Source organism: Diceros bicornis, chromosome 27, assembly GCF_020826845.1.
Source record: "Diceros bicornis minor isolate mBicDic1 chromosome 27, mDicBic1.mat.cur, whole genome shotgun sequence".
Lineage (NCBI taxonomy): Eukaryota > Metazoa > Chordata > Mammalia > Perissodactyla > Rhinocerotidae > Diceros > Diceros bicornis.
In genome coordinates, this window is record NC_080766.1 from 4,000,643 (window position 1) to 4,018,982 (window position 18,340).

General features: G+C 38.9%; 1 long non-coding RNA gene across 1 annotated transcript in view; it reads right to left on the reverse strand.

Annotated features, from left to right (window-relative positions):
* Positions 1–544: 544 nt before the first annotated feature.
* Positions 545–18,340, reverse strand: part of LOC131423100 (uncharacterized) — an 85,919-nt gene continuing 68,123 nt past the window's right edge. Inside the window, exons 2-3 of the long non-coding RNA XR_009224230.1 lie at positions 3,924–3,973; positions 545–3,011 (exon numbers count right to left, since the gene is read on the reverse strand). This is a non-coding gene — a long non-coding RNA (uncharacterized LOC131423100). The remainder of the gene's footprint in view (positions 3,012–3,923; positions 3,974–18,340) is intronic.

An 18,340-nucleotide genomic window follows, 5' to 3' on the forward strand; every position in this document is an offset into this window, starting at 1 on the left:
CCATCGCGGTCAGAGGACAGCGTCACCTGTTGGCGAGACAGCCAGCCCTCCATCCAATCCACCCTCCTCTTCTACAGCGGTAGGACTGTGGCTGGAGTCATGGCTAAAACGCATTTTCCAGGCTCTCTTGTAGCTAAGTGAGTCCACATGTCTAGATCTCGTCAGTAAAATGTGAGAGGAATTGATAGGAGTCATGTCTAAGACAAAGATTTTAAGATGGATATTTGCCTCCTCCATGTCCTCTCTCCTCTTTTGCTGGCTGGGTGAAGATGACAATGAGACATAGCAATTAGAGGGGAGCCACAAGGTGCAAGGAGCCTGGGTCATTGAATAGTAATATTAATGCACCTCTTGTCAGCCAGAAATAAACACCTTGGACTGTTACCTTAAAAAGGAAAGAAACATCTATTACACCTCCAGCAATATATAACTCTGAGTGTGCTTATTATATTATACAATATATAATGTTATATATTCTATTTGTTATAGTATTTTAATTTAACCTAAGTGATACAATGCCAATGTATGAAACACCGACTAAAATGAGGAAGCCTTCCTCAAGGCAAACACAGAGATCCAGCAGGGACAATTAAGAACTGCAGGCCACAAATGGTGGGTGCTCAGAGCATCCTGCTGAGAAGACTGGGAGTTCCCTAGGATTCCACACTGCAGACCGCTGTGATCATCCGCTCGGTTGTCCACAGCAAGTGAATAAAGGATGGTTGCAAGTGTTTCCCATCTTTGCCAAACCTGAAGTAAATAAATTAGTGACTGTCTTGTCTGTAAAATTAAGACACCATTAAATATTAACACACAACAACATGCAATATGGGACAGCTTCGTCTGTAGAGATTTGGAGGCATCAGGGTTTCTTAATATGTGATGTTCCCTACGATAATGATAAGGCTACTACCTTCCCTCCTTATAATATCAGGCTTTCTTTCTTCCCTCCTTTCTGTCCCCTGAACCAAAAGTTTGAAAATTTAACATGAATCTTCTTTTCTTCTGCATAGTTTTGGAAGTTTAAAATGTAGAACTTTTTTTTTAAACAAATTATCTATGGAATCTCTCAGGGACTAATACAATTTAACATACTTAATGTTTGTATGAATGTAATTCAGCCTTTGAAGATGCATGGATTACAGGTATGCTATGAGGGAAGAACTGGACTGAGTTTAGCCCATCATTCCCCGTGATACCCTGGGGCTGAGAGAAGAGCTTTCTGTTTTGGTTTACTGAGAGGAAAGCTCTCAGTGGACCTTGAAGATGGGAGATGCACTGTGAAGCAGTGAGGATGAATGGGGATAATTGGAGAAGCAGAGGTGAGAGTGGCTGGCCCTGAGGGAAGGGGCGATTCCCCCATGTGTAAGGACACGGAGTTTGGTAAGCCCACATCCAGATTAGCCTGCAGTACCTGGTGGCCCGCAGGAGAGAGGTGGGAGGACATTGGGGAGCAGCTAGCAGAGGCATGGAGGGGTCGGGACGTGAGGTTGATGCTCCCGGCCTCCACAAAGTCTACTGTGCCCCGCTCTGCACCCACAGAGCAGAGCTGCCTGTCCTCAGTGGGCCCCTCGGGCGCAGGGGTGGGCATGGTAGGGGGTCTCATCCTGCACTGAATGATGAAGCTCCTTCCCTCATTTCTTTTAATACCACAAATGTTTATTTAAATTTCTAGGCCACTCTAATAGGAAGGAAAAGGGGAATAGGCTTAAAACATGCCTGACATAATAACTCACATACCTTGAAGAGTTGGAGTTGGGAGTTATCTTTATATTGGTTTAGAAAAATTAGTGTGGAGTGAAATTCACTTGTGGCACATTTAAAAAAAGGTAGGATCTCTGAATTGATCATTCGGTTTCACCCAAAGTGACTTCTGCAGCGTCAAAAGAGATCAGTGTATGCTATAAAAGTTCTACGTTGACCCTTCTTTGTTTTTACATTCTATATAGTCAATATATTTAATGATTTGGTCATGTAAGATATTAACATTAGGGGAAGTAGGGTGAGGAACATAAGGAGACTTTAAACTATTTTGCAACTTTTTTCTGGGTTTAAATTTAGCTCAAAATAAAATGTTAAAAATTAAAAGATGCAAGCGCTCATTTATCAGTCTTGGCCGGGAGCCAGTTAGTATAGCAACTTAGAAATTTCAGGGGTCCTGTATGGCATTCATCACCAAGAGTCTAGTTTTTACCTGTCACCACACACGTGTGCCCATTTACCCTTTTTGCCCTCCCCCTACCCCCTTGCCCTCTGGGAACCACCAGTCTGTTCTCTTTATCTATGTGTTTGTTTGTTTATCTTCCACATATGAGTGAAATCATATGGTATTTGTCTTTCTGTCTAACTTGCGATTCACTTAGCCTAATAACCCTCAAGGTCCATCCGTGTTGTCACAAATGGCACAATTTTGTCTTTTTTATGGCCAAATGGTATTCCATTGTGTGTGTGTGTGTGTGTGTGTGTGTGTGTGTGTGTTCTTTATCAGTTCTTATCACACCTTCTTTATCAGTTCATCCATTGATGGGCACTTGGGTTGCTTCAAAGTCTTGGCTATTATGAATAATGCTGCAATGAACATAGAGGTGCATGTATCTTTTTGAGTTAGTGTTTTCATATTCTTTGGATAATTATTCAGAAATGGGATAGCTGGGTCATATGGTAGTTATATTCTTAATTTTTCAAGGAATCTCCATACTGTTTTCCATACTGGCTACACCAGTTTACATTCCCACCAGAAATGTATGAGAGTTCCCTTTTCTTCACATCCTCTCCAACACTTGTTATTTCTTGTCTTTTTACTAATGGTCCTTCTGATGAGTGTAAGGTGATATTTCATTGTAGTTTTGATTTGCATTTCCCTAATAATTAGTAATGTTGAACATCTTTTCATGTGCCTGTTGGCCACCTGTATATCTTCTTTGGAAAAATGTCTGTTCAGATCCTCTGTTCATTTTTTGATCGGGGTTATTCATTTTTTTTGTGGTTGAGTCCTTTATATATTTTGGAAGCTGAAATATAATAAGGTACACCTGAAATTTATGCAATGTTACAAACCAAAATGATCTTAATAAAATAACTAAAAAAAAAATCTCAATGGTCCTTTGTTGTTAGTGCTGTCAAGTCGATTCCAGCTCCTAGCAACCCTGTGTGCAGCAGAGCAAAACCCTGCCCAGTCTTTTTGCTCCATCCTCTGCTGCTATTCGTAGTGTTTTGATGGCCATTTTTTTAGGAAGTGAGTGGCCAGCTCCTTCTTCCTAGTCCATCTTAGTCTGGAAGCTCCGCTGAAACCTGTCCACCATGGGTGACCCTGTTAGTACTTGAAATACCAGTGGCACAGCTTTCAGCATCACAGCAACACACGGCCGCCATACTATGACAACTGAGAAAAGATGGCGCGGTTCCCTGACCGGGAAATAAACCCGGGCCGTGGCAGTGAGAGAGCCAAATCTTAACCACTAGACCACCAGGCTGGCTGCAGTGGTCCTTATAATAAGCCATACAAATATAATAAACTACTAAAATATAGGTTTGTTAGGATGAACCTGAGTTATCAAGAAATGCTTTTAGTCTATGTTTATATTAGCACAAAAGTTATTATAAAAATTATTTTTAAAGGTAGGTGGGAAATACACCAAAGCAACATCAACAAAGACTCCAGGCAAAGCAGGTGTTCGTGCGTTCATCTGGCGAACAGAGCTGTTGGTGGAGGTTTATTAAAGAAGTAGAAACATGGGCGTTAGTAAGGAAAAGTTTCAAAGGCAGGTGAGTATTGGCAGAGAACAGGGCAGAGCACACTCCTCCAGGGTGTGAATGTCAGTTGAAAGTTGTGAGGGAGATGAGACGTGCTCTAGGAGTATACAAGTGGGGAGCAGATATCAGTGTGTTATGGAAAGTGAACTAATTTGCAAGGAGAGACTTACCTGTGGTTTTTATGTCTCTGTTTATTGGGATGGTCCTGGGGTAGAATCAACTTTAGTATGAAAAGAATTAAAAGTCACTAAGTCATCAGAGCAATCAATTGTCAAAAAAAAGCTACAATTCTGGAAAATTATATGTACAGCAATACAGACACATAAGTGTGAAAAGGAAAACGCTTGGGTCAAATAGTCACCTTAGTCTGTCCTCAAACGAAAACATGGCCCTTGCTTGCTGGACCACAGGTGAAGACACACTTGGCACCCAGGGTTAGAAGAAAGTGAGATGTGATTCACTGAAAACTGGTGGGTAGTCCATGAGCCTGGCGTCTGAGGAGCCTCCCTCCCACACTCTGAGATTTGACCAGGCTCCTCCTTCCCACTCTCTCTTAGAGCAATGGTTGGCAAAGCTCGATGAGTGGCACCTGGGAGCCGGCAAGAAAAACAGCACCCAGACCCACAGGGTCAGACACTCCAGAGTGAGGCCCAGCAGGACGTTTAACAAGCCTCCCGGGTTCTGATGCAGTCAAGTCTGAGAACTCCTGTCTCAGGGAGTAAGTCACCTCCACTTACACCAGTGAACTTGATTCTATAGACACTCTCTCCCAGCTCACCAGTTTTTAACCTTTCCTTATGTACCTACTAGGTCTACATTGAAATTCTAATCTAAATCTTTATATCAGGCGTTTTAAAATCTAATCTGTTCATATTTTTTCCCTCCAAATCGTATCAGAAAGACCAAGAGCGTTTTGACCCTGTCAGTTGTTAACATTGGAAAAACTGACGGTAGAAAAACAGTAAAATTGTCAGAGTTGCTGGAGGATGCAAAGAACTAGGGTTATTTCCATCTGTTACGTAACTGAATTGACAGCACACCAAAAATGTTGCAACAAGTTATATTGTACACCAGGTGGAGTGAATTAATTTAGGAAAGAGTTCAGAGCATTATCATACACAAGCATTCCTAGCAGGACTTGACTTGCACCTGTTAAACTCTTTCAAAGAACAGAAATGCCTGTGTGCTCAAGCCAGAAAATGCTACTCACTGCCAGCTCCACTGTGACGTAATTTGCAATTGGCCACTTACAGACAGGTCAGCAACCAATCCTTTCCCCAGAGTGTCACTTAAAATAACCAACAATCTGTCACTCTCCTTATTTGTGTTTGCCAAGCAGCTGTATCTACGGAAAGCAATGGCCTGATTTTTTCAATCTTGATTTCTAATTGAGCAGTTTGGTGGTCTAATGATTTTAGTTTGCAAAACTCATAAAATGCACGAGCCAAAGTAGCGTGAACCTTTTCCCTCTTCCTTCTCTTCCATGTTCTCATTATTTATAATGAGTCTTCCCAGAAACCTTTCCGTGCGTTCCTCACTGAGCGCACGCACGCTGGTGAGGGGATAATCAGCTCCAGGCCGGGACTGTGCAGCAGCGCCAACAAGCTACTCATGACTCTAGCAGATGTTTCTGCTTTGGGGGCCAACAGAAATTTTATAGGGTTTTTCCTCCCTTTTGGGGAAAATTGCCAGAACAGTCAAGAAATGGGTAATATATAGGCCTGCTTGCATTTCCAAGTTGGGAGGGATATATATTATGTCCAATAAAAGGAATCTCGAAGAGAGGAATTTCTGAAGACACCGTCTCACGATAGCTATGTAAAATGTTCACCAGGAAAAAGAGGAACCAAGGAAAGCTCACTTAGTTTCAGATTTCTCTGTATATTGAAAACTGTGTGAATGTTAGAGGAGTTAGAATTGATACCCATTTATGGTAAGAACACACCTGGGAGTCAATGAGGACCTCCTCTCCCTGGCCCTCCAAAAGACACAGATGCAGCACTCAGAGTTTCTGCACTGCCTTTTTTATTTTCTCTGTCTCTCTTAAAATAATTTACATTGTGATCCCACTGCCAGAGAGGATGTCTGCAGAAGAACTGCGAGTCTTTTTTCTTTTAAATTGACTGTATACCAAATAGTATAATTTTATTCCTGAAAAGAGCAAAAAATAACCAAAATTTTCTTTGACTGGGGAGATCTGAGACTTTAGCTATCACAGATTAGTTCACTGGATTTTGATGGTAGTTTGGGTCTTGAGAAAGTCAATGTGCAAAATCATGTGATCAAGATCAGAGACAACTGGCCACGTGAAACCACGTGCAGTGGAACCGTGGAACTGTGCGGCGCTCTAGTTCTGGGGGTCAAAAGTTTCTCTTTTGGAATCAAGTCCAGAAAGTGAGAAAGAGAGAAGCCTCCCAAGCCACCTGCTAGACTTCCTTATGTAACTGGAGGTGGAGAGCCCCGCCTGGAGAACGAGGCTGGCGAGATTCTCCATGGGTCCTTCCTGTAACTAAGCTGTCTGCTAAGAACCAGACACAGTGAGCTATTACAGAACAATTCGGGTAACCCTTCATGGATTAGTCTTCTCCAATACTGTATGCTCAAAGCCGTATATAAACAGTTAGCCCATGGAGCATGATTAACTGGAAGTTGTAGTATAGTCCATCTGTTTAGTCACTCAGATTTTCTTATAATTAGTCCCAGCTTATGTTGCATACACTTCACAGAACAAAAGTGGTTTGAGATGATTCTACTGAGGAATTGTACTACAAAGGAAATGTATCATCCACCTATTAAAGTTCTGATAGGACAGTGAGGACTTTAAAATCCATTAACTAGTTTATCGTTAAAAATGAGAGTGTTAATTGAGGTCCCAGTAAACCTTTAGGAGCCTTCTCCTTCATCTCTGAGGGGAGGCAACCTCCACCTGTTCCGCGCTCCATAACAATCTACGCTTTTTAGTGGAATTTAAATTATCTATATTTCAACTTCATTTAAGTTAAGACTTGAAGGATGAGTAATACTTTGGCTAAATTGAGAAGGAATAGCCCACCAACTGGGGAAAACATGTAGAAAGACTCAGAGTTGAAAAAAAGTATAAAACATTTGAAAACTGAAATTCATACACATAAATATCACGTAAATTGTAAGGGAATGGAAGGAGATGAAACTAGTGAATTATGCGGGACAAGATGAAAAATTGACTTCCAAACCATTGCAAATGGATTAGAGGAAAACAAAACCAGTTTCAAGGTGGCCAGTTGCAAGACTGTACCTAGGACATGACATTAGTCTGAATGGGGAAGTGACAGTGAGAATCAGAGGTAAGCTGATGGAGATAAAGGAAATTTAAGAGTTTTAATTGATTAGACTTGCTCATTGACTGTATGTGGGAAAGACGAAGAAGGAAAGTCAAAGGTCGTTCCTACTTCCTGACTTGAGCAATTGCTTGGATAGACACACCATTCACTAAAACATTTGTAGGTGTGAAGGGAAAGATGGATTCACTCAGCGCTTGACCATAGGGCAACTATTTCTAGACATTCGCAGTGTGTATATGTGTTCTCAAACCAGTCCAAGCATTTTCTTCTGTTCTAGTAACATCCCATAAGTGCAATAATTAGAGGCAATCTGAGGGAGGCTAACTCAGGGCCCTGCTGCCTCACCGTGCTGACGGCCTGCTAGTAGTCTCCTGGGCGCAGCATGTGCTTCTCCTGCTCCACAGCGCCCACTGACGCTGCTGCTGGCTCTGACAGAAGCCACTGGGGAGGGTGCTTCTGCTCTGCTTGAGTGCCAGAGGCCACATCATCGTAGATTATAATCATGGCATTCAACTTCTGGTTGCAAGCCCTCTTCACCAGAATTTTAAAACCAATTCATAAAGATAGACTAAGAACAAAGGTCGTCTCATTCCCTCCATTGTCCTGGCCATCTTCATCTCTTCCCTGGTCATTTTGACTTTCCTTTTTCTCAGACTAAAACACGAAAACATTATGCACATATGTTAATGTGAAAAAACAAATGTCCACAGTGGTTACCTGCTCCCGGTTCTGCAAACAGCAAGAACACTAAACTTCCTTTGAGCTAAATTGAGACACCTGGCTGAAGTATCAACAACTTGTGGGGTTTTTACTCCACGCAATGATGGATTATTGAAGAAAAAGGGGTCCTTGAAGTTAATCTACATAGTGCTTCTCCAACTCTAACGTGTGTACGAATTGCAGGGAGACCTGTTAAAATGTAGATTCTGAATCAGTTGTTCTAGGGACAAGGCTCTGCGTCGACCTTGCTAAGAAGCTCTGAGTGGTCTGGAGGCTGCTGAACCACAGCCCATGCTTTGAGAAGCAAAGCTCTAGTCTAGGCATTTCCCTCACAGTGCAGCAGGAGAAAAGAGATCAGAGACATTTATTTAGTGCAAGGCAATCGGTTTGGTGCTGCTTTCATGTTAAGTTAGTGACCGGATCTGGATTAGAATAACCAAGTTCCCTGACTCACTCCACTGTCCTTTCCGCCACAATCGGTGCCATTTGCCTCCAGCAGACCTTCAAACCTCAGTAATGTTTACTCCTCATTTTGGAATCTAGAGAAACTTTCTGCTATGCACTAAAGGAAAAATCTCCCAAAAGAAGGTGATGAGATCCATATTTGCTAATATTTTGGGGTTTTGTTGCTAATTAAAAATAAATTACCTAATATTTTACCAGTCATCCATGATACTGTGTGTGTGGTGATTTATTAAACCTTTGGAAATGTATGTGAAACAAATTTCCATAGATAAAATTAGTGCTTCACAGGATATGGTTTCATACCATCTATTAGAAAGATAATTATAAAATAAAATCCTGTGTTTTTTTTTCCTTTTAGGGATAATTGAATTCAAATGTTTAGTTTAAAATCTGTTTTAATACAGAGATGGAATTTTCCTGAAAGAAAACTGCTCTGGTCAGGCAGGAAACCTTGTTCATACACCTGTTGTCCTGCAAATGTGCTTCTAAAGCAGGGAGGTTAATGAATCCTGAATCTGAGAGAGGAGAAAACATTGGGGTGCTGAAAACTGGTATAGTTTAGCAACACAAAAGTAGGACTTTCCAACAATAGATTGGGAGATACTCCCTCCAACTGAAACATCTGGTAAAATTCATACCCGGATTTCTTGATGTTTCATCCCCCTCCCAACCCCCACTGCTGCACACTGCTGTTCAGGTTTAAGCAAGTCCATCAGGGAAGCAGATGGACTCCACTCACCGCTGGGGAAGAGCCAGCAAGACTAATGCAAGTGCTCCCTTCACCCTGAGGTGACTGCAAACTTGATCAAAAGGGATCTTTCTCTCCAGGGAGAAGAGATAAGGCAGTCTTATTGCTGGCTCGAAACATCTCTTTACCAAAGGCGGCCAGTTCAGCTGTGGTTTGCATGGAGAGTCCTCCGGAGAATGTGCTGAAGCCATCAAACCACCTCCCCTGGAATATCTTCTGGGATTCAAGCACTGGCCAGAGAACAAAAATGAAGTAGCTGTTTCCAGCGATTTACAGTCCTCCTAAATATGAGAAGAAAAATGTGTGGAGATGTTTAAGCTCAGCAGGGTCCTCAGCTGAAGGTTTTAGAGAAGTTTCCATTGCTTCTGGCTGCATCTTGTGATTTTGCATCTCAGTGAATGCTCTACCATCTGAGACCTTTCAGGAACACTAGATTCATTCAGAAAGGGAAAATCCCTCTTGTGTTAAACAGCAACATGGAATATTTATTGAAAATCTTAAAATGTCTCCCCAAATTAATATCTGATTCGAAAAGAAGCCAACTGTAGAGCCAGCAAGTCAGGCTATGTACACATATATTCTATTCATAAATCTATCAAAGAGGAGGGATTAAAGAGCCCTTTACCTCTATCTGAAAAGTTTGAGAGAGCTATAATGTATTAATGGTGTCTATGAAAATTCATACGTACATATAGCCTTAGGTTAAATCAAGCACTGGGCCTGATGTAGAATATAAAATACTCATCATTTACTTTCTCTTTTTGAGAGAATACGTTTTGGTAGAGGAATTTATTCAACATTCGATAAATATACTCCTTTAGTTAGGACATAAAAATAGCACAACAAGGAGGGAATTGGTAGTGGCTACAAAAAAACAAAGACGTAATCTTAGTTCATGTGAATGGGTCCAAAGTGATCTTTTTTTAACCACATAGAATATCTGTAAATAATCTATAAGCCTCTGCAGAACAACAAAAACACATTTAAAAAATTACCTGGGTAAAATCCAAATAAAATTAGTCTATCATTTAGATTCAAGGACACATAGATTATTATAATTGGGAAAATTAGGTTTACTATTATTACTTAATATAGTCTATAAATTGGTAAAGATTTCTACATGGAATTCTTTACATATTTTAAACCAGTGAAGACATTTGGAGATTGCCTGGGTCATATTGCTGTCTGGCAATGGTTTGATGTACAAAATTAAACTCTCAGGCCTACAGTGCTCTCTCAGATCCAAGAGTGCTGACGATGTATATTGCAAAATCTGTGCTATTCATTGGCTGTTTGATTTTTTTTTAATTGTTTTTTAACTTTACTTATTTATTTTTTTCCCCCGAGGCCCCAGTAGATAGTTGTATGTCATAGCTGCACATCCTTCTAGTTGCTGTATGTGGGACGCAGCCTCAGCATGGCCGGAGAAGCGGTGCGTTGGTGTGTGCCTGGGATCCGAACCCGGGCCGCCAGCAGCAGAGCGTGTGCACTTAACCGCTAAGCCACGGGGCCGGCCCTGGCTGTTTGATTTTAATTCTCTCTTTATAAGTCTATAAAATAATGCAACTGCATATCCTAAACCAGAGTCAAAAACTGATACCCTGTGGATCTAAATAAACCCTCAGACATATTTTTTGGTAGCACAGTATTTTTGTAGTTGTTTTGAGAAAGTATAATTGGATTAGGTTTAGCATTGATTTTTCTCGTTTATTTTTCTTGTTATTGCTTATTTTCTTATAGCTCCTTCACGCATTTAAATTATTTGCTTAACCCTTGAGGGCATTTGAGTTTGCAGACTTCAAATGCTATAATCCTTCTTTTGATATTGCACTCTTCGAAAACAACACAGTACTTCCTTGATTTTCCCCAGTACCAATTATTATTACAAAATTATTAGTTTTGTAAGTAAATGGATATTTCCTTCATTTATTGATATAATCCACAAATCCTTACTACATACCTATTCTCTTTTAGATAACATTCTAGTCAATGAGAAGGATGAACAAGACAGACCCAGTAGCCGCTTTCATGAATCTTAATGATTAAGTGAGGAAAGATTTGGTTATTGGTTGATAAAATGTGCCTATCTTAAATCCTTTGCCATCATACCTTAGAAAAATAAAAGGATTACTATTCTCTTCCCAGAGGAAAAGATATAAGAATATATAAATGTTATGGGCCAAATTGTATCCCCTCGCCATTCATATGTTGAAGTTCTAACCCTCGCTACCTCAGAATGTCACTATATTTGGAGATAGAGTCTTTGGAGAGGTAAAGTTAAATGAGATCCTTAGGGTGAACCCTAATCTGATGTGACTGGCGACCTTATAAGAAAAGGAAATTTGGAAATAGACAGACACAGAAGGAAGACCATATGAAGACACTGGAAGAAGCAAGATCTCTGTAAGGCAAGGAGAGAGATTTCCAGAAGAAAATGACCCTGCTGACACCTTCGTCTTGGACTTATAGCCTCCAGAGTTGTGAGGAAATAAATTTTTGCTATCTAGCCACCCAGTCTATGGTACTTTGTTGGTACTAAGAAACTAATACAATAAGTTTTTTTTGTTTGGTTTAGTTTTAAATCATTAGAAGCTTAACTTTAATGGTTGAGTCCAAATTCTGGTAGAAAAGAAAGAAAGACCACACTGGCAATTACTTAAGCGTTGGCTTTCAGCCTCAGAGTTAGGTGGCCTGATGGCGTAATTTGTGGAGGCCTCTTTTTGATGGTCTTCTTTGCCTTAACCAGTATGGCACCAAAAGCTTCCATTGCTGTCATGATCCAAACATGGAGACTGAGGAAAAAAGTTGAACCTTAGTTAGACACAACTCAGTCTTCAAGCATGAGAACATAGACGGGTAGGGGCACTTGAACCAACATGTCATTTTTAAGATCTTATCCTAAGGAAATACAGTCATGCGTCGCTGAAGGACAGGCATACACTCTGAGAAATGCATCCTAGGTGATTGCATCATCATGCGAACATCATCAGTGCATTTACACAGACCTGATTAGCATAGCCTACTAGACATTGAGGCTATATGGTACTGATCTCGTGGAACCACGATTGTGTATGTGGTCCGTCACTGACTGAAATGTAATTATGCAGCTTAATTTGTAATTTGATTACATGACTGTAATCAAACACTTATAACAAAGATTTAATTCAAAGAATTAATTTTCTGAAAAAGGAAAATATAGGGGCCGGCCCGGTGGCACAAGCGGTTAAGTGGGCACTGCAGCGCCCGGGGTTCCCTGGTTCGGATCCCGGGCATACACCGACGCACCGCTTGTCAGGCCATGCTGTGGCGGCGTCCTATATAAAGTGGAGGAGGATGGCCACAGATGTTAGCCCAGGGCTGGTCTTCCTCAGCAAAAAAAAAAAAAAAAAAAAGAGGATTGGCAGATGTTAGCTCAGGGCCGATCTTCCTCACAAAAAAAAATAATAAATAAATAAAATAAAGAAGTAAAATACCAAAATAAACCAAACACATTCTTTCATTAAATAACATATTGTAGAAGTATATTTATTTGTATTGAAAGATATTTCCAATACAAATTTTAGTGAAAAACTTTAAGTTCCTGATTTTGTGAAAAAAAATGATAATAAAAATGCATAAAATGGCCAGAAATGTATGTACCAAAATATGTAACGGGAATTATTTCTGAGAGATGGTGTTATAGCATTTTTACTTAATCTTCAATCTGTATTTTATAATATTTCTCCAATAAACGTGTATTATTTTGGAATAAAAATAGCTCCAAAACTTTGTCTTTTAAATAATCAAATTTTTAAAGTTTAAACTAAACTTCAAGTTTGAAATGTCATGAGTTAAGGCTGTGATCACATGCTTTGAGTAGGGCAACCACTGGGACATTTTTGTAAAGTAAGGCCCCTTGTAAATATAGCCGACTGACCTTTGGCAAAAGAGCAAAAGCAAGACCATGGAGCAAAGAGAGTCCTTTTAACAAATGGTGCTGGAACAACTGGACAAGCATATGCAAAAAAAAATGAAGCTAGACACAGACCTTACACCATTCACAAAAATTAACTCAAAATGAGCTTAGACCTAAATGTAAAATGCAAAACAATAAAACTCCTGTAACATTACAAAGGGGAAAATTTTGATGACCTTGTATATGGGAATGACTTTTTAGATACAACACTTTTTGGATACCATGATCCATGAAAGGAAGAGTTGATCAGCTGGACTTGATTAAAATAAAAAATCTCTGCTTTGTGAAAGACAATGTCAAGAGAATAAAAAGACAAACCACAGACTGGGAGAAAATATTTGCAAAAGATATATCTGATAAAAGAATTGTTATCCAAAATATACAAAGAACTCTTAAAACTTAACAATAAGAACACAAACAACCTCATTAAGAAAAGAACAAAAGGGGCCGGCCCCGTGGCATAGCGGTTAAGTTCGAGCGTTCCACTTCAGCGGCACGGGGTTTGCCGGTTCAGATCCTGGGCGCGGACCTACTTACCACTCATCAAGCCATGCTGAGGCAGCATCCCACATAGAACAGCTACAACTCTACAACTATGATATACAACTATGTACTGGGGCTTTGGGGAGAAAAAAGAAAAAGAGGAAGATTGGCAACAGATGTTAGCACAGGGCCAATCTTCCTCAAAAAACAAAAACACCAAAAAATAGCTTTAAAAAAAATGGACAAAAGACCTGAACAGATACCTCACCAAAGAAGATAAATATGTGGCAAATAATTACATGAAAGGATGTTCAACATCATATGTCACTAGGGAATTGCAAATTAAAACAACATGATACCCACTACCCATCTATTAGAATGGCCAAAATCCAAAACAGTGGCAACACCAAATAGTGACAAGGATGTGGAGCAACAGAAACTCTCATTCATTATTGGTGGGAATGAAAAATGGTAGAGCCACTTTGGAAGATAGTTTGGCAGTTTCTTATAAAACTAAACATACTCTTACCATACGACCCAGCAATCATGTTCCTTCGTATCTATCCAAAGGAGTTGAAAAGTTATGTCCACACAAAAACCTGCTCAGGGATGTTTATAGCAGCTTTATTCATAAGTGCCAAAACTTGGAAGCAACCAAGAAACCACAACGTCCTTCAGTAGATGAGTGGATAAACTGCAGTACATTCAGACAATGGGTAATTATTAACAATGGATTATTATTAAACACTAGAAAGAAATGAACTATCAAGCCTTGGAAAAACATTGAGAAATCTTAAATGCATACTACCAATGTAGGAAGCCAGTTTGAAAGGCTAAATACTGTATGATTTCAACTATACAACATTCTGGAAAAGGCAAAACTATGGAGATGTAAAAAGATCTGTGGTTGTCAGGGGTGGGGGTAGGGGGAGGAATGAATAGGTGAAACACAGGATTTTTAAGGCAGTGAAACTACTCTGTATGATAGTATATTGGTATACACATGTCCAAACGCACAGAGTGTACAACACCAATAGTGAACCATAATATAAGCTATGGGTTTTGGGTGATTATGATATGTCAATATAGGTTCATTGACCGTAACAAACGTACCATTCTGGTGGGGATGTTGATAATAGGGGAGCCTACGTATGTGTGGAGTCAGGGGGTATATGGGAAATCTCTATACCTTCCACTCAATTTTGCCGTGAACCTAAAACTGCTCTAAAAAGAAAGTCTTAAAATACAAAAAAAAGGTAAGGTGATTTAGTTCTCAAAGTACTACAGATTATATGGCTTTGAACATTTAAAATCATAACTTCTAAATTTTGATTAGAAGTGAATGAATTCTGGGCCGGCCCTGTGGCTTAGCGGTTAAGTGACACGCGCTCCGCTGCTGGCGGCCCGGGGTTCGGATCCCGGGCGCGCACCGACGCACCGCTTCTCCGGCCATGCTGAGGCCATGTCCCACATACGGCGACTAGAAGGATGTGCAGCTATGACATACAACTATCTACTGGGGCTTTGGGGGAAAAAATAAATAAAATTTAAAAATAAAATAAAATAAAAGTGAATGAATTCTTGGTTAGTACCTGCCTGAATGTACTGGGGAAGCTCAAGATGAATCCACCAATGAGTGTAAATAATAGTGATTTGCTAATGAGACACTTAGCATGCATTTTGATCTTGGGTGAAGAAGTACATGCAGGAATTAACACTTCCATGTTAGCTTATTATTGTGTTAAATTCCAAGTTCAAAATCTTGACTCTCATCTCCACCAAAGAGATCATCCTGAAGCAGGATGTTACATGCATTCATTAAACATATTACAATGTTAGACATTGATTCATTAAACATATATTTATTGAGGACTTTCTATATGCTAGAAAATGAGTCAAAGATGGATAAAACATAATCCTTGCCCAACAGCACTTATACTTTTGAGGTAAAAAGCTAAGGATGTATCCAAAACTGGATGTGATTTTCCTTGCTTCCTTAATGGCCACATCCTCTGTAGCCCAGTTGTATGTTCCTCTCCATTTCATTCAGAAATATTTATGCTGTACCTATTTATATCTGTCATTCCTTTCCTTACACATCCATTTAATCCTTCCACAAATGTATCCTTGCCCCTCAAATCAACAGATATTTATGGAGCAAAGTACTCCTCTAGTTCTGAAGATTATGGAAAAATGAGAAGCCTAATACAAACATCTGTATAACCAAAGAAAATTGTAGAAAGTACAGATGACATAAGAGAGTAATCAAGAGAATTCATAGTGAGAAAAATCAAATCAAGTTTACAAGTATGCGGAAATACTTTTGAGCTTTTGAAAGATGGAGAATATGCCCACAGCAGAAGTGGGGAAATTATGATATAAGAGTAAATGGAACCTCATAAGTGAAACAATAAAGGCAGGGGAATTTGGGACATGTTCTAGGTAAATGTGGGAGGAAAAAATGAAAATAAAGAAGCCTTGGAAAGAAGACTGGAAATGTTAAGTAGGAGATGTATGGTTGAACATGATGAATTCCCCAGGAGTGTTCTTGGTGCAGAATGCAAAAGTAATGGGAAACCAGTAAAGGAACTTGAGGCATAAAGTGATTATTCTGAGCTATGCTTTAAATTTGGTCTCATTTAAAGAAGGATGAGTTTGTAACAGAGACAGTTGAGTAGTGCAATATATATATACTCGATTTGACACACAACTGAGAAAATTTACAGAAATATTTCTGCAAATGGAATCATATTTAATTTTCATATTTGTAACTATGCTAAGGTAATTGATATTTAATCAATTTTATTGAGAATTCTTTTGTCAAGAGAAATTCCCTTAGAGAGCTGTATTCTCTTTTTTATAGCATGAATTTTTATATATAAATTTAAAGCAAATTAAATATACAATGAAGTAAAATCAACTCCACAGATGTTTAACACATTATAAAACATGCAACATTTTGAGAGATACAAAAATGATGAAGACATAATCCCTGTTGTTCAGTTCATCTTGCTCTGTTTTAGATTTTAAACTCCTAGACAGCTTTTAATTTCTTTGTGGAATTAAAAAAATGTTTATACAAATATGTAGGTTGATCAAATGTAAGTTCAATGAAATCTATGGACTAACGGTATCAGATAGTATAAAATCTAAAAATTGTTGTGTTTTACCTCTTTGAATCGTTATTCAAATTATACGTAAGGGACTATGGGAAAATTCAAGTCAAGAATAAAGTATCAAGCGAGCAGTGGCTCTCATTCTTTTTCAACAGGAAACCAAGGAACATGACGATGCTCAGAGGGAGGATAACACAAACTTCACCTTTCTGTTTGGAAGGTGATTGTACATAAGAATCCCCTAAGCTTGTTCTAAGTGTCCTGTTCTGTGTATTGTCCAACCGTCTTGTGGTTGATCTCAAGACAATAACAGTCACACACAGCACGATGATTTAATAGGAAAAAAATGTTTTATTTATTGACCAAAATCTCGTTCACACCCTTTATCCAATATTTGAGAACTTTGGGTGTTCATATCCAACATGACTAGTTGAGAAAAAGCAGAATTGGTGATTACAAATAGAGTTATAAAGTAGATTGTAAATAAATTCTATACTATTTCTCAGATTTTCTATGTAGAAAATAAAACAGCATTACTTATTCCTGACTAGTGTTTTAAGGATCTTGTGATTTTTCAGAGTAATCGTTTTGGTAAAAAATTGTCACACATTGAGTCAGCAATAATGGCTTATATCAACAGCTGATCCCATCTGACTTTTTTTCCTGTCGGTGACAATGGGAAATGTTTGTTAGGACAACATGGTGTTCATTTTTTTCTCTGTTCTTTTAGGCTTAATTTCTTTCAAACCTTTATTATATAAAATATTTTTTTGCTATAACAGAATAAGTTCATTATAGAAAGATGGAAAATTGGGAGAAGTATGAAAAAACACAACATTTTTACCACCTAAAAGTTTAACCACTATTTACAATTTGGTTTATTTTTGTGTTGTGTTTTGTGTGTGTATACATTATTTTTCAAAAAATTTAATATACTTATATAGTTTTATGACTTTGCCTTTCTCTATAATATGTCCTGTGTAATTTAAAAATTAGTATTAGCTATTAGTATGATACATTGTTATTAGCTATTATTCAAAGGCATGCTATTTAATGACTATACAGAATGCCATCATCAGAAAAAATTTATCCTATTTAAAATTTCCAAAATTCTCGGATTTCCCTCTTATAAAGTTTTTCTTATTGCAAATAACAGTGCTCTATAAATACATATCTTAAGGCTGTCTCTTCTATTTTCTAGGTTAAATTATTATAAGCACAATTGCTGAGTCAAATATTATAAACATAATAAATCTCTTGATAATTTTGTCAAGGGAAATTATAGAAAGTTTCATCAATTTACACCATAGGGGCAGAAAGTGAAAATTATCCCTAACTCTAGCCACCTTAGGACACTATTAGTTTTAGATGCAAAAAAAATGCTTTCACATTATTTTATTTTACATTTTTTGATTACTGAGGCTAAAAACCTTTCATATGTTTATGGGTCATTTACATTTATTCTTTTAATGTCTTTTGTGCAGTTTTCTGTAGGGGCATATGTTTTCATCTTAAAAGATTTGTGTGGGGGCCGGCCCGGTGGCGCAAGCGGTTAAGTGCGCGCACTCCGCTGCGGCGGCCCGGGGTTCGCTGGTTCGGATCCCAGGCGCGCACCGACACACTGCTTGGTAAGCCATGCTGTGGCGGCGTCCCATATAAAGTGGAGGAAGATAGGCACAGATGTTAGCCCAGGGCCGTCTTCCTCAGCAAAAAAAGAGGAGGATTGGCGGATGTTAGCTCAGGGCTGATCTCCTCACAAAAAAAAAAAAAAAAAAAAAAA